The 17,006-nt window shown below is 36.4% G+C and overlaps 1 protein-coding gene and 1 long non-coding RNA gene across 3 annotated transcripts in view; both read right to left on the bottom strand.

Annotated features, from left to right (window-relative positions):
* LOC145684260 (short-chain dehydrogenase/reductase family 16C member 6-like) overlaps positions 1-17,006 on the bottom strand; it is a 206,170-nt gene that overhangs the window by 140,581 nt on the left and 48,583 nt on the right. The gene's annotated exons all lie outside the window — the stretch shown is intronic.
* The window catches only part of LOC145684262 (uncharacterized), a 64,337-nt gene that overhangs the window by 36,878 nt on the left and 10,453 nt on the right, over positions 1-17,006 (bottom strand). The gene's annotated exons all lie outside the window — the stretch shown is intronic.

Genomic DNA, 17,006 nt, shown 5'->3' on the forward strand with positions numbered 1-17,006 from the left:
TCATCGGAAACTGCTAGCAGCTGGTCAGAGCATCAATGCAACTGTGTACTGTCAGCAATTAAGCCGTGTTTAAGAAAAACGCAAAACTCTGGAGGCATCACTTCTGAATTGCAGAGGGGTCCTCCTGTTACAGGACAACGCCAAACCCCACGTGACTCAGATGACCCGGGACACCATTCTACGCCTTGGGTGGGAAACATTATTGCATCCGCCATACTCCCTGGACATTGCACCGTCCAATTATCACCTATTCCGTTCCTTGGACACTCACCTTAGAGGACGCCAGTTCAAATCCCTAGTAGAAGTGCAAAATGCACTTGATACCTTCCTCGTTTTACGGCCCACCAAGTTCTACCGCGATGGAATCCATGGCCTTCCAGAACGTTGACAGAAGGTCGTCGATGCTGATGGGGACTACTTTGTATGACACATATATGGAGCACCAAAATCTTTAGGTCCTCTAAGCTCCAAAGTGCTTAGGTCCTCTAAGTGTCTCAATACGGGCCTACATATTCATGTTACAATGCTTTATTATTTTATTGTTTTAACCCAGTCATTTCGATTCAAGTAGTACAAATGGGGTGATAAATAGTCAGATATCGATATTAATACTTCAAATAGCCATTAAAATTGAGAAACTTTTATTTATTTGCCCTTGAAATAATGCTCTATAATTATATTGAAATATCTTATGTAATTGTTATTCAACAGCAGAGAGAGAGAGAGCCTTCCTTCAAAAAGAAAAGCAATGTCACGGTCATTGTCGTGCCATAAGAAGAAGATAATTTGTTTTACAGCTCCTGGTTAGTCAGTCTGTGTCTGATACTCAAACCAACAACAAACATTCGTTTGACAGATGGATTCGTTCCCTCTAGAATGCTTTCGAAAGAATAGTGTTTTGAAGGATGTCAGTTTACATTAACGAGATGTTTTATGAACATGTATCGAGAAAAGATATGATGTTATGTTGCATTGTGATCCATTGTGTGTGAAAAAGGTGGCAAAAAATTAAAACCGACATTCTTTGAAGAGCGTACACGTGATACAAAACATTATTCCTATAATAGTACGAATCACTTGGGTTAACAAGGCTTTCCGAGTTACCCGGGTTTCAGTTTCGACCCTCAGACCCGATACCCGAAATACGAGCTCAAAAGCAGGGCCGGATTAAAGAGGGGCTTAGGGGGCTACAGCTCGGGGCCGGCACTACAATCAAAATCACAAATGACTAGCTAAAAGAAATCATGAAGATACAATCATCAACATAAAATAAAACATGACCAAAAATATGAAACATATTCGCTTAACTTTCCTACCGTACTGGCTCAGTGGTAGTGTTCACCTCTGGTGCTTGGGGTTCCAGGTTCGATCCCAGCTCGCGCCAAGTGAACTTTGTGGTGGACAAACGCCGTGTGCGTGTGTTTTTCGGGATTCTCCCGTTTCCTCCCACTTTCTTCATTCCGCCATTTCATTAATTTCTCATTATCACCGTCTTCTTTAGCCTAACCGGCATAAGCGTGGGACGTAAAACTAAAGATTTCATTTTTTTCATTTTTGTACTTTTACAGAAATGTATTAGGTGAAGTCAGCAGGGGCCACACATTTTTCTATCCCCGTACCTTCAGTGGGTTAATCCAGCTCTGCTCAACATCATTACTACAGAATTTTACAGTGGATTACTGATATCTACTCTTAGAGCTGGAATATTCACATTTTTGGTTTCCGGTACAATAACAACAACCACTACTACTACTACTACTACTACTACTACTACTACTACTACTACTACTACTACTACTACTAATAATAATAATAATAATAATAATAATAATAATAATAATAATAATAATAATTGGGTGAATGTATTGTCATCTTGAAGAAAAATGTGTAACGATGAGTTTTGTAACACTTCTTCGATTTTCTTTACTTATACTAGGCGCTTCCTTTACGATTTATTTGCTGGATGATCGATCGGAGAAAGTTTTCTCTTCTGGGGGTGGCAATCGGGCCGACCGCCCCACCCTGAATCCGTCCCTGCTGCTACCTCTAATTTGTCATGATTTTATAGTATTGTAAAATATTTGATCTTGAATCATTTTACAATAATATGACAAGAGTAGTAGTTCTGAGAAATAGATCCCACAATGTGTGAAGCAGTAAGTGGAGACTATTTTTAACTTTTTTTTTGCAGTACCTTCATGGCTTGCGTGACTTCATAATCACCCTGTATTATCCCAATTGCTTGGAATAAATTTGTCAAAAGCAAGGATTGCAATAACTATCAGCAACAAAGCGGTAGTTTTTGCAGAAATTACGGTACAGTAATGACAAATACTGATCGTCATTGCAATCATCATCATCATAATGATCACTTCGCCAAATGTACTGTGTGTTGTCCTTGTGTGTTGCCTCATAATAAATTCAAACACTTGAAGAAAAACACTTATGGTCGTACACTATAACAATCTTCAGTTCCCATAAGGTCTAAAGGCCATAAGAATGACGTATACTTTTGTCACATATACCAACTAACTATGGATATGTTTTAGTATATTTTTTACTACTTTATAGTTCCGGATTTAGTTGATTACATATAATTGTTATGTCTCAACGAACTTGAAACTAACTTCGCGTGTGAATAAAGATGATTATTCCCACAATAACCAAGCAATTAAAAATATCTTACTTTTGAGAATATGTGATTTCATCCGGATGCATACAGAGAAAAACACAAGAAAAATAGACAGGATGTACGTAGCGTGTTAATAGCCATTGTAGAATAAGATTCATTGTTATTATTATTGAGAAGATAGGGGTGAAAGGAATGTTTACGTAATGTTTATTCCAAGACGTTCAGACTATTGTCCATGACTTGAAAAGGTCATTTTTCAGCAGACACAGCAATGTTCTGAAAATAAATCAAGTTTTTTTTTTTTAATAATTACGGCAAATTCTTTTGTAAAAAGAATTTTTTAAAGAAAATAGTAAATACAACAATGTTCAAATAAGAAAACGAATTTTTGAACAATTACAGCAATGCCGTACATACAAAGAAATAGAATTTTAAATAATTACAAGCAAAATTGTAAGAAGAATTGAAAATTTTTAATAGTTAGCAATGCTGTAAAAGAAAATCGAATTTTTGATTCATTAGAGCTATACTGCAAAACTCGATTGCAAAACTACATTGCAAAACTCGATAATTACAACAATGTTGTTATAAACAATAACAATTTTTGAGTAATTACAGAATGTTGTAAAAAATTTTTTTAGTAATTACAATAATGCTGTAAACAGAAGTAGATTTTTTAAAATAATTATAAGCAATGCTATAAAAAGAAAATTGATTTTTGAATAATTGCACCAAGTTGTAAAAAAAGAAATCATTTTTGAATAATTACAGCAATGTTCTAAAAAGAAAATAAGTTTTTGAGTAAATACATCAATGTCATACAAATATTAAATTTTTGAGTAATTACAATAATGCTGTAAAAAAGATTTTTTTTGAGTAATGCAGCAATGTCGTAAAACAAATCGAATTTTTTGAGTAATAAATATTTGAACCATTATTCAAATTATATTTTGTACAGTCAACGACAAAAGTTCTTTCTGTTTGATGAAATTCGCTTCGTAAATAACTTCAGAATGGAAGTACAATTTTAGTATAGTTCTCAGTAAATTAAAAACAATGTAATTTTTGGTAAATTTCAGCCATACCATTGTTATTACCAAAATATTAACCATATCATCGTTATTCCCAAAATAAATTTAACCAAACAGAAATAACTTTTGTCGCTAACTGTACGTAGAGCATACGTATATGCAGTTGTTTTGATGTTAGTCGAGTCACAACCCTTCACTACGTTCAAAATCAGTTTTTTTTTTTTTTTTAGCCAACACATCAGGAGGGGAAAAGATGTCTCATGAACCAACGGGAACAGCGAGAGGGGGAAAAGAGCTGGACACCTCTGATATTAAACGATATTTACAACATTATTTCACTTTTCATATACGAGGAGAAGTCAAAAACTAAAGGGACTTCTGAGAAAAGGTACATTTATTCTAATGATAGAACTTAATCATACATTATTTTTCTACATAGTCTCCATGCACTTGAACACACTTTTCCCAACGTTTCACAAGTTCTTTAATTCCGTCGAAAAAAAAAAAAAAGTTTTTGGATTCCACCTGTAACCAATTTTGCACCCCATCAATGACTTCTGCAACGATTGCAAATCTTCTTCCCCTTAGTGCTTCCTTCAAGTGTCCAAACATATGGAAATCGCGATTTCCTCCACTGTGATTTGTCTCTTTTCCATCACCATATCCTCAACGATTTTCAAATTGTCTTCAGGCATCGACGTCGAAGGGCTGCTCGATCTTTCCTGGTATCGGGTTATTTCCTCAAGTACGTTTTCCTCAAGTCCAGAAAATGTGGGACATTTCCTCAAGTGCCTTATCTTGATATTGATCATGAACTAGAAATCCAAGACAGAGATACAAATCTTGGCCAACAACCAGAATGGGGGGATATGATTTCTATGCGTGATAAAATAAATACAATATTGCCACTGGTTGGTTAGATAAAATTTTACTATTAAATTTTAAGAATGAAGGTCTTTTATATCAAAGGACATATGAATATTCCTCAACTATATAGACTACACAAGCTTTCAATTTAGAATTCAATCATAGCAGTTTCCACGTTTTCAGCATCCCATTTGAATTACGAAGGCAAAACCCTGCATCTGAACCATTCAAAACAAAAGGTTTCTTTAAATACTCAATAAATAATTACAGGCGATATTGTTTTAAATAAACTGTCGTATACGCACGATTGCCTCAGTAAATCATATTAGTTTCTTGGATTGTGTATAATAATTCGAATAAGCTGATTGAAGAAAACTATAGTAAATTCTCCAGTATTGAAAACAAAACAATATGGTAATACACAGTGGTCGAGGTGAGACGATATACGGTGGTATGCCATACCGCCTCTGGTTTTTCAGTAATGAGGACACACGTCTCTGGTTTTTTAGTGATCAAGACAATATTTAAATGACCAGAGGCGGTTTGGCACTCAACAGGTATGCTGAGTCAAAATCATAATAAAACATACCGCCTCTTTTTTTTTTTCACTTCGAACACTGGTAATACAGATCTCGATAAAACTGAGTCACACTATTATTTTTAAAAACATTTATCATTGTTTTGACCAAATAATAAACATGCGTCACAAGATCTTTTGGTCTAGTTGACAGAACGAGATACAGGATAGATTTCCTGTAAATAAAACCCTAGGATTGCTACCCATAAATTATTTATTATTATATGTTTAATAATAATGTTATGACCTCATAAATTTATCGTGTTATGCTTAGCACCTAAATATACCATATCAAAATTCTTACTATTCTATTTCTTAGTGCTTCCCATGTTCTAGATTAGTGCTATTTAACCGGGGTACGCGTACCCCTGGGGATACGCGAAGATGTTTCTGGGGGTACGTAATGCTGCCTCTGGGGGTCTGCTGGAAATGTCCGTTGACAGTTCACTGCAAATGAAATTGGATAACTTGTCAATTTGTGACTTTTGTATTTATGCTCGAAAAGAGTAAAATGAAATTAGTGACAGTGCTATTTGACAACTTCTTCCATTCCATCAACATGCGTGTGTGAACAGTGTTTCTCTGCATTAACATCAATAAAAACAAAACACAGAAATTGCTTGAATCCAGAATCCGCTCTGATTCTCGCACTCTCAAAGATTCGACTAAGAATAGAGTAGTTGGCGTTCCGGAAACAAGCTCAGTTATCTCATTAACAGGTTAGGTCTAAAGTTACTTTTAGTTTTTGAATTTTTAACATTGTCTTCAGTGTACGAATTATCAGGGAGGATGAGGCGAAAATCCTCTTCAGTAGAACTGGATGTCCCCCATATATTTTTAAATTTCTCATGTTAATTTTTTCGGATGTGCACTTATCCCCCTATAAATAGTGTTTTGATTGACCCACAGATTGTCATTTTGTTGGGTCTCTCTTTGTCCCCCTTTTTAATCAACAAAACGTGTATTAAGTTTAATAAGTTCATTTTGATTTAATTTCTCTTAAACAGCTTCAGGAGTACACAATTGAATGGCGAATTGTGCCTAGGGGTACCCGAGAATAAAGGTTGAATAGCACTGTTTTGGATCACTATGTTCTATACAGCATAATAATGCCTTATTTTAGATTTATTTAAAAATGTAGAATATCATCAATTCTACGTCGAATGGCTTTTAAAAGAAAACTGTTAATCTCACGAGAATTTGTCATGTTTTCAAATGATGAAAATAAATTTAAATAAATAAATAGGTCTTATGGAACTTTTGGGGTACTACACAACTGTAAGTTCCCGACAGTTACAGCTTCAAATCACTGAAGACATAAGCGATTTTAATAATAAAAATAATGTTTCTTGTAAGTGCAAGGTTTTAAGCGCTCAAGGAACTTATTTACTTTCAGTTCAAGATACAACCGAAAAGTCTTTTCACTTTGAAAGATTAACAAGTAAAAGAAAATTTGGGGAAAAAACAGCCAGGAAGGTATCATCGTGTTAAGACTGAGAAAATTAGCCTGCCTAATCAGGATATACAGACTTGAAATTTGAATCCAACATCTCACGATTGAAAAGAGCAGCGCAAACTGTTTACCTCATACTCTTTTAACTTGATCTTATTCAGAACTACTAGTAAGCTTACGTGTCAACAGAAAGTTTGACCAATAAACTAAAGTTTGAATTAAAATAGATCATTTCCTTCAAAAGTGATAATAATATCTAATTTATTCAACAAATATTGGAGGAACATGGTTCCAACAGTGTCAATAGAAACTCGGCAATTGATTAATTAACGTAACTTCTCATTGTCCGTGTGACTTGTTCCATATCACAATACTTTACCCAACACTTTTAGATTTAAGGGATTTAAAGAATAAATCCGTGTAGTGATTCTCCCTTGAGATTTGTTTCTAAAGAACAGTTCAATGAATTCATTGTAAAACAGACATTTCATACTCTGCAGACATACCTTACGTTCATTTTCAGTTGGATTAATATTATAAAACAAGTAACATTATATGCAATTTTGTTCGATAAAGTATGATTTTATTTGACACCCTGCAACCCTAATTATCAGCAACAGCTCAAATAGCCAGCAACGAAGTACAACCCCTCTTCTTTCTTGTATTAGTTAAGAATTTCAGAAGTTGTTCTCCTTCTTTTGGTTAATGATCGTCAGATTAAGAAGAAAGATAAGCACTTGAGGAAATGACACCTTTCTGGAAAGTTGGGGAAATAGACAGTTGAGGAAATAACCCTATTTCATCTTTCCTCGTTACATAAAGAATAAAGAAGTTCTTTCCTTGTTTGAAACGCTCTATCCATTCGTAGATCTTGCTTCGCGATAGACAGCTGTTTTTATACTACGCTTACATTCGTAGAATAATTTCCGCAAGTTTAACGCCTTCCGCAAACATAAAGCGAATCGCTACCCTCATTTCCTCCTCGGTGCAGATCGACAATGGAGCTGCCATATTTAACGGTCTGCTACACTCCAACGACTAACGCCGGTATAAGACTAGTGACACGTTGCACAGAAGTATTGCAGACGACATTAATTCAGCGCTGGATACTAGCAGTGTTACCAAAGCGTAGTGCAAGAAATTGCAAAAGTCCCTTTAGTTTTTGACTTCTCCTCGTAGATGATATTAATGCAGCGCTGGATACTAGCAGTATTACCAAACCATAGTGCAAGAAATTGCAAAAGTCCCTTTAGTTTTTGACTTCTCCTCGTAGAGGATATTAATGCAGCGCTGGATACTAGCAGTGTTACCAAACCATAGTGCAAGAAATTGCAGAAGTCCTTTTAGTTTTTGACTTCTCCTCGTAGAGGATATTAATGCAGCGCTGGATACTAGCAGTATTACCAAACCATAGTGCAAGAAATTGCAAAAGTCCCTTTAGTTTTTGACTTCTCCTCGTAGAGGATATTAATGCAGCGCTGGATACTAGCAGTGTTACCAAACCATAGTGCAAGAAATTGCAGAAGTCCTTTTAGTTTTTGACTTCTCCTCGTAGAGGATATTAATGCAGCGCTGGATACTAGCAGTGTTACCAAACCGCAGTGCAAGAAATTGCAGAAGTCCCTTTAGTTTTTGACTTCTCCTCGTAGAGGATATTAATGCAGCGCTGGATACTAGCAGTGTTACCAAACCATAGTGCAAGAAATTGCAAAAGTCCCTTTAGTTTTTGACTTCTCCTCGTAGAGGATATTAATTCAGCGCTGGATACTAGCAGTGTTACCCAACCGTAGTGCAACAAATTGCCGAAGTCCCTTTAGTTTTTGACTTCTCCTCGTAAATTTATGTGAAAACAATAAAAAAAAACTTTATTTCATTTTATGTATTTGACTACACTTCACTTTCACTTTGAAGAAATGATTTCTCAAGATTTAAATATACAGTAATTTGTATATATGAAGAAACACACACACATACACACAGTTATGTAGTTTCTGTGTATTCTGTGTTTCGATGATTCCACTTGACTTTAATCTGTTCTAAATCTTCAGCGAATGAATGTCCTCAATTAGTCATTTGAAAGGGAAACTGATTTCTAAATATCCAGACGTAGGTGGTTGAGCTGCTGTTGAACGGAATGAAAGCTAAACTATACAACTGAAGAGTTTACATTAGAGAAATTTTTGCACACTTAAAAATAAAGAAAAAAAGAAGGAAAAAGAAAAAAACCTAAGCGAATATATGTATATATATTAGAAGACTAGTTATACACGTGCACAGTGTTGCCAGATTGGGCTATAACTAGCGAATTGGGCGATTTTTTAAAGTGCAGTCGCTACCAAATTGCAAATTGGGCAAAACACTTTTTGAGCTACTCTTATTTATCTGCACGCTATAACTTAAGAATTCATTACTTGTTTTATATTTACATATGAAATCACGAATTATTAGTTTTATATCTAATATCTTATCCAATATAAATAAAACAAAGAGTTTGTTTGTCTGTGTGTCTGTCTGTCTGTTTGCGGCCTGGACACCAGACGAGTGGACCGAGAGTTACCAAATTTGGGTCACGGGTACCTTGGTCCAGGCCGCAGACCAAGAGGAAGCGTTTCTTTCAAATTTCGAACCAGGAGGATCTCAGGGTGAGGGGCGTTTACCGGTACATGTAAAAGTAGTAGAAAATGGCCGATATTAGTGACGATATCATAGTTTTCGCGGTAGCTGAGATCAATGATGAAATTCCGACCGCATTAACTTCCAAATTCACCCCATTCTTCTGTGGGCAGGGGGGTCACCGAAAGGGGATACCGACACATGTAAAAATAATCCAAAATGACCGATATTAGTGTCAAATCCATAGTTCTCGCGGTCGCTGAGATGAATTGTGATACTCCCACAGGCGTTGACTTCCAATTACAGCCCCCGTGCGAAGAATGGTTATTTCAGCTAGTAATACAATAAAATTTTTGTTTGTTCAGTGATCTATTCACTATGAACAATAGATTTAGTAGAAATAACATTTTGAATACTAGTTCAATTCTTCTATTAGTACTTTTTTAAATCTGCAGATCTGACAACACTAGACTTTTGTTAAGTTTGCGCAATTGCAATATCACTGCCTGTGTTGTTGTCTCAGTTATACTACCTAGGCCTTAATAGTTATGGGGAGCTGTGTAAACATGGACATCGCTGAGTTAATTATGTTACTGTATTGTCCATATTAACATAATGAGTAAGTGGAGTTATAATAAATCTTCAAAAATTCATGGCTCCCATATAAAGAATTTAGCAACTGAATTAAAGAAGTGAGGAATAACAGTAAACAAACATAATGTGTAAACGTTGTAAAGTGTATTTCAGAGCCCCACAAAGCTGACTTAAGCAAAGAAATTTCTTGAAAATCAGAAGTATGGTCCATTTTATACTAAGTGGAACCGGATTTCGGCTCTGAACGGATCCGGTTCCAGAACCGGGTTTTCGGATCTAGATCTGGAACTGGATTTTGGGATCCAGGTGTGGAACCGGTTCTGGAACCGAATCTCAAAGAACCAGTTCGCGCAAACGGTTCCGCCGGAACCGGAACTTTGTGGCCATCCCTATTTTATACTATCACATGCTGCCCAGTTCATTGCATACTGCAGTTCTTTTGCTGCTGACGTAGTATGGAGTGTGCCTTAAAACATACCACTGTCAACAGTCCGAAACTCTGGTCGCCGCCTGACCATTACCAACCCTGGCATCTGAGAAGGAACCATTCCGATTTGGTGAATTTAATTGCTGAAAATGATTGCTAGCACTGGATTCAGCACCAAAAGAAACAGAGAAAAGAAGGATGTTTAGTGGCAGACCGTATACAGGGTGCGAGATAAGTGGGGGCAAAGTCCGAAGATAGAACGTAGAAAATGTCTAGAAATACCATGTAAATTTTGAAACGAGTAGAGGGATTCAGGTCAAATATTGGATATAAGGAATGAGTGTAGAGCTCCACTGAATAGGTGTAATATGAATCATGGTTCACATCTGAAAAGCCGCCATGTTGGACTTAGCGCAAGAAGAATATACGAAATAGGTTTTATGTGACATGGCTCTTAATGTACACCACCTATTGAAATCAATAATGGCCAATACAGTTTGATACTTCTGTAACAAGAGGCGTTCCACTCTATAGCAATGTACAACTGTAGTAAAGGTGTCGTGAATGAGGAACTAGAGACCTTGTAGTACGGTCCATGAGCACGTTGTATGGACGAGGGGTACAAAGAGATAGAATCGAATCCTAGAACATCAAGAAGAATGTTTGCAACGTGTAACGGAATGAGAAGTAGTTCCACTGGATGAATGCTGGCGTAGTACCTTCCACAAAACACCTGTCCCATCCAGGGTTCTGATATATTAATTACACCCTCCAACAAAACGTGCCGGTTGTAACACTAGTGACTCTTCTCAAAGCTAGTTACATAGTTAAAACACTGTTTACATTACACCTATTCAATGGAGCTCTACATGCATTCCTTATATCCAACATTGGACCTGAATACCTCTACTCGTTTCAAAATTAACATGGCACTTCTAGACACTTTCTTCGTTCTATCTTCGCACTTTGCTCTCATTTATCTCCCATCTTGTATACGGTATGCCAATAAACACCCTCTTTTTCTCTGTTTCTTTTGGTGCTGAATCCAGTGCTAGCAATCATTTTCAGCAATTGAATTCATCAAATCGGAATAGTCCCTTATGAGATTTTTCTGTTTGGTCTACAAATACTTCAAATCCGCTACTTTTGGAGCACAAGATCGCTATTTTTTAGTCTTTAGATCTGGCAACAGTGAACGTGCATGGGGTCGTAGTACTGAAGATCGTATATTAGCACGAGTAGACCAATACATAACACAAGTTCTCTGAAATAACGTTGTGATTGTTCAACCCAGTGACACAAACACTAAACCACATAAAAAGATCATTGTACTTTTTCTTTCTTTCTTTTAATTGACTCAGGTTATAAAAATAACAAAACACTTTCTTTTCGTTTTCCATTTCGAAACGGGGAAAGAAAGAAGAAAGAAAAAAGTTCATATTTGTACTTTTTTTTCCGCCGTAAGTTATTTTACAAGATTACTCACTCTTCTGTTGGCTTTCTTTACTTTTTAAGTTATCGCAACTATTCGAGTAGAAAGTTATGTAAGAGACACCACGCGATAACTTCATTTTTCCTTTTAAATTTGTATTTATGTGTTGGCAAAAATACCAGATGCATTATTACATGTGCAGTGTACTGTTATTTCCCCTACAGTAACTATATTCGTAATTCAATTAATTTTTAAAGAGCTTGCTTGACCAACCAGAACTTGTTTTATACATTACTAAAAGATATACCATATTGACTTGACGCCTAGTCTTCCGTTCCAGGCGCTGCTATCGGCTGAAGGAATTCCACTTCCTTTCGTTAAAGCTCTCTCGCTTAGCAACAGCTGAACCCCTATTGGCTCAACGCGTGGGTGTGAGCTTTAGTTCGCATTTTTGCCACGGCTCAAGACATTTTGGCAGCACTTTAGCAGAATACTCGTTCTCCACACGGGGAGAATACGTTTCATATTCGACATAAAGGGCATCAAGACTGTTACAAATCAACTTAAGGACCCCAATTCGACACTAATATCGGTCATTTTCAATTAATTTTACATGTCATTATCCCCTCCTTCCCTTAGGATACTAATGGTAGCTGAATTTGGATTTAAACGGCATCGGAAGTGCCACTGTTCATCTCAGCTAACCCGAAAACTGTGGTTTCGACACTAATTTTGGTCGTTTAAAATTATTTTCACATGTCACCACCTACTAATGGGGGACTGATGGGACAGGAGTACTAATGGAGGCTGAATTTTTACTTAAACGGCATCGGAAGTGTCACTGTTCATCTCAGCGAGCTTGAAAACTATGGATTCGGCAGTAGCATCAGTCGTTTTTGATATATTTTTTTTAAATATATCTCCCCCTTCCCCAAATTGTGGGGCTGAATTTGGATTTAAACGGCATCTGAGGTGTCACTGTTCATCTTAGCGACCCTGAAAACTATGGATTCGACACTAATACCGGTAATTTTTCAATTATTTTTACATGTCAGCATTCCCTCGTAGCAGTATTAATGAGGGCTGAATTTGGATCTAAACGGCATCGGAAGTGTCACTGTTCATCTCAGCGACCCCGAAAAATAAAGATTCGACCCTAATATCGGGCATTTACGATCACTTTTAAATATCTCCCTCCTTCCCCTCCCCTAAATTGCACCGTCAAAGTGAAATGATAAAATCCTTCGCAGGCCCGAACCTCATTTATGGTGAAAATTTGATCCAGACCGGTTGGGTGATTCAAGAATTATTAAGTCACAAACATAGACACTTTCATTTTTATTTATATAGGATTTACCTACCATATTTGTCCGCGAGTCCGTCCGTCCGGAGGCAAAAAAAAATCTCAATAGCTACTTGTGAATGGTTCACTATCAATTTTGGCCAGCTTTTAAAGTGTGAACAATTAAGATATCGAGTTCGTTTATGAAGGTAGTATAAAATACTTCCTTCTTAACACCCCGCCACTACAACTTCGATATTAATTTACACATAGCAAAAACGATGAGACAAAGTGAGTAACGGATTCTTAACATCGATTTAGCGCTCAAAAAACAGCTATCATCTTGTCCTCTAACTCTCTATTCAAACCGGAAGTGACAGAAATGAACCACTTCCGGCTTTACCGTTGATCGGTATAGGGTAAAAAACGGTAATAGGTAGCGAGAAACAATTTTCTCCAATCAGTTAGGCATCCCAAGATTATAATCCATCTCCACTCTATTTTATTAAAACCGGAAGTGGTAGAAATCCAGTAACATTTCCGGTTTCGATATTAATCTCAATAGAACGAAAACAGTAAGATAAACCGAGATATGGGTTTATGATATGAATTCAGTGTCCCAAGAAAGTGTTTGGTTTCTCCTCCTATCATTCTATTCAAAAAGTGGTATATATTAACCATGTACGTTAAGCAAATTAAACAGAAATGGTCTTAGCTAGCGGAAATCAGATTTTTTGAAATGAATTCAGCATCTCAAAGCTAGGTTTTAAGTTGACCTTTGTATCTCTGCTGAAAGTGAAAGTTGAAGAAATTGACTCCAACTTTTTTGTTTCAATCAGTGCCGGATTTACGTATAAGCTAAACAGGCTATAGCTTAGGACCCCACTCTCTTGAGGGCCCCAAAAACCCAAAGGAAAAAACTGTGTACATTTCCAAAGTATAAGAAAACCAATAAATACAAATAAAATAAAATCTATATAGCAACAGTGCTTCGTATTGTGTAGGTCCCTATGATATAAGTAACGGGGGCCCCTTCTGCGAGTCTGCGTCCTAAAATATCACTAATTTCTTCATTTCTGTATACAGGGTGTCTACGGTCATCTGGACATATACAGGCCCCATTACCTTTAATAGCTTAGGGCTCCAATAAACCTAAATCCGGTTCTGGTTTCAATATTGATCTGCAAAAACCAAAAACGCTGACATTTATTGAAAGCTTTTTTTTATTATTATTATTGAAATCGGCATCCGGCTATTGGTTTATTCAAGCCGGAAGTGGTAAAAGTAATCTCTGATTTTGTTTCAACACTAATCGCCATAAAAGGAAAAAAACAGGTAGGGACAAGCTGTTTATTATATACAGGGTGTTTCAAAACAATACCAACAACGTTTGTGCGGTGATTCCTGACACCAAGATAAGACGAAAAGTATAGACCAGCCTGGGTGTACAAATGCTTCCTTTCGGAGTTATAGGATGTCGAAAACATGAAAAACTGAACTTTAAAGGTCCATAGCCCCGAAACTATGAGATCTACCGTAGTCGGGTCAAGACTTTATTTAGGAACTAGTATGTGCCCTATCAAAATAGCCATGTTTCAGAATTCTGCGGTACTTCCATAACCATTTTTAAAGAGGTAGTTTGTGAGTACTTCAACTTATAACACCCTCGTTAAAGTTCCTCCCAAAAATTGTTGTGTGAGTACCTTAGAATTCTGAAACCTGTATGTTTGGAAAACCCACATATTAGTTCCTAAGTGAAGTCTTGACCCGACTACGATAGGTCCCATAATTTCGGAGCTATGGACCTTTAAAGTTCATTTTTTCATGTTTTCGACAGCCTATAACTCCGAAAGGAAGCATTTGTGAGCCCAGGTTGGTCTATACTTTTCGTCTTATCTTTGTGTCAGGAATCACCTACCGAACGTTGTCGGTGTTGTTTTGAAACACCCTGTATATGAATATAGTGTCAGAAAGAAAATGATCTACTTCTATCTTTATATTTCTAGAAGAAACGGAAGCTGAAGTATAGTGTTGATTATGCGATGAGAAGTAGATTCTCAAAATCTAGGCGAAACGAGAAACATAAACAATTTTCGCCTCGTTTTGCGAGACGAGATGAGGAATTCCTTGAGTCTCGTGTAAAACACTAGTTTATCCAAGTTTAAGAACTCAAACACTGTTTTAGTGTTGCGTGATTCATGATATTAACACTATAAATTGAAAAAGTAATTGTACGAACATAATGAAAAACATTTCTCTAACGTTGAAAAGATACGGCAGTCATTGCACAACATACTTCAAGAATAAATATGGTTGAAATGCTGTTATATCACTTCTTGTAGCGAGAAAGGAAAGATTCTCATAACTTCTAGATGAAATTAAGGAAAAAAGAAATAGAGCACACATTTTGTATATAAATTTACAATACGAGACGAGACGAGAAAATTTCTGAGAATTGAGTCGAGAAGAGAAGCCATTCTATGATAATCGAGACGAGACGAAAGGTCTACAGAATTTTACGAGACAAGACGAAAGATCTACAAAATTTTACGAGATAGGAGAAGAGTTCTACAGAATTTTACGAGACAAGGCGAAAGATTTACAAAATTTTACGAGACGAGACGAAAGTTCTACAAAATTTTACGAGACAAGACGAAAGACCTACAGATTTTTACCAGACGACACAAAAGATCTACAGAATTTTACAAGAAGAAACAAACGATCTACAGAATTTTACGAGACCAGACGAGAGTTGTACAGAATTTTACAAGAAAAGACAAATATCTACAAAACTTTACGAGACGAGAGGAGAATTTTACATAATTTTACGAGACGAGAAGAAAGATCGACAAAATTGTACGAGAGAATATCAGAGTTCTACAAATTATTATGAGATAAGACGGAAAATCTACTAAACGAAAGGAAAGTTCTACAGAATTTTACGGAAAAAGACGAAAGATCTGCAGAATTTTACGAGATAAGACAAGAGTTTTATAGAATTTTATGAGACAAGAGAAGACGAAATATTTACAGAATTTCACGAGAGAGAGAATAGTTCTACATAATTTTACGAGACGAGACGGAAGTGCTTTGGAATTTTACGAGACAAGACGAAACATCTGCAGAATTTTACGAGACGAGAGGAAAGTTCTTCAGAATTTTACAAGACAAGACGAAATATCTAAAGAATTTTACGAGACGAGACATAAGGTCTATACAATTTAACGAGACGAGATGGAAGTTCTACGGAATTTTAGAAGACGAAATAAGAGTTCTACAGAATATTACAAGACAAGACGAAAGATCTACATAATTCTACGAGGCGAGACGAGAGTTTTACAGAAATTACGAGACGAGACGAGACGAAAATCATTCTTTCTCGTCTCGTCTCATGAGCAATGCTATTGTGAAATTCTGCTGCAACTTCATATTTCAGTCCGTTATCAGAAGAAAGGCAATAGATACCAAGAAATTGTTATCTCATATTGATTTAGCATGTCAAGTTCAGGTATTCCATGTCCTTATTGTATTCTTCTATTGCTACGGGAAGTGATAAGATCTACCACTTCCGGTGTCAACAAATCCTCATAGTTCACAAGTCTACTGTGTATAGTTTTGCAATGGGAAATGAAACTCATTTACCTATTAACGTCAAGAGCTAAAGTGTATGGAGCACGTCACGCGCACCTGGAAATACAACATGTTGTCATTGGTTAACTAATAATAACCATGTAAGCCAACCATGGCCATTTCTCGTGGGACGTAATTTTCCTTGAGGAACTTCATATCATCCTTGTACACATGCAAAGGTGCTGCTCTTGACCTTAACCACAGACAAACAATTTTAAAAAATACATAAGAGAATAACATTGAGGAAAATTCTCAGTAAAATTCTTTTATTAACACAGATAAAGTCTGAATCCCAAGTATCTTTAAGTAAAAGTTGGGAACAAACCTTTTAACGCTATAGACGCGAACCACTTTTGTTCACCAAATTCAGCTCTCCGGGTTCTACACTGAGAAAAATCCGTTAAGAGTCTTCATCCCGGCGAAATTAAAATACCGCTAATTTTACAGTAATTAGGTGATATCTTCAAA

Source organism: Thermobia domestica, chromosome 4, assembly GCF_964235325.1.
Source record: "Thermobia domestica chromosome 4, izTheDome1.hap1.1, whole genome shotgun sequence".
Lineage (NCBI taxonomy): Eukaryota > Metazoa > Arthropoda > Insecta > Zygentoma > Lepismatidae > Thermobia > Thermobia domestica.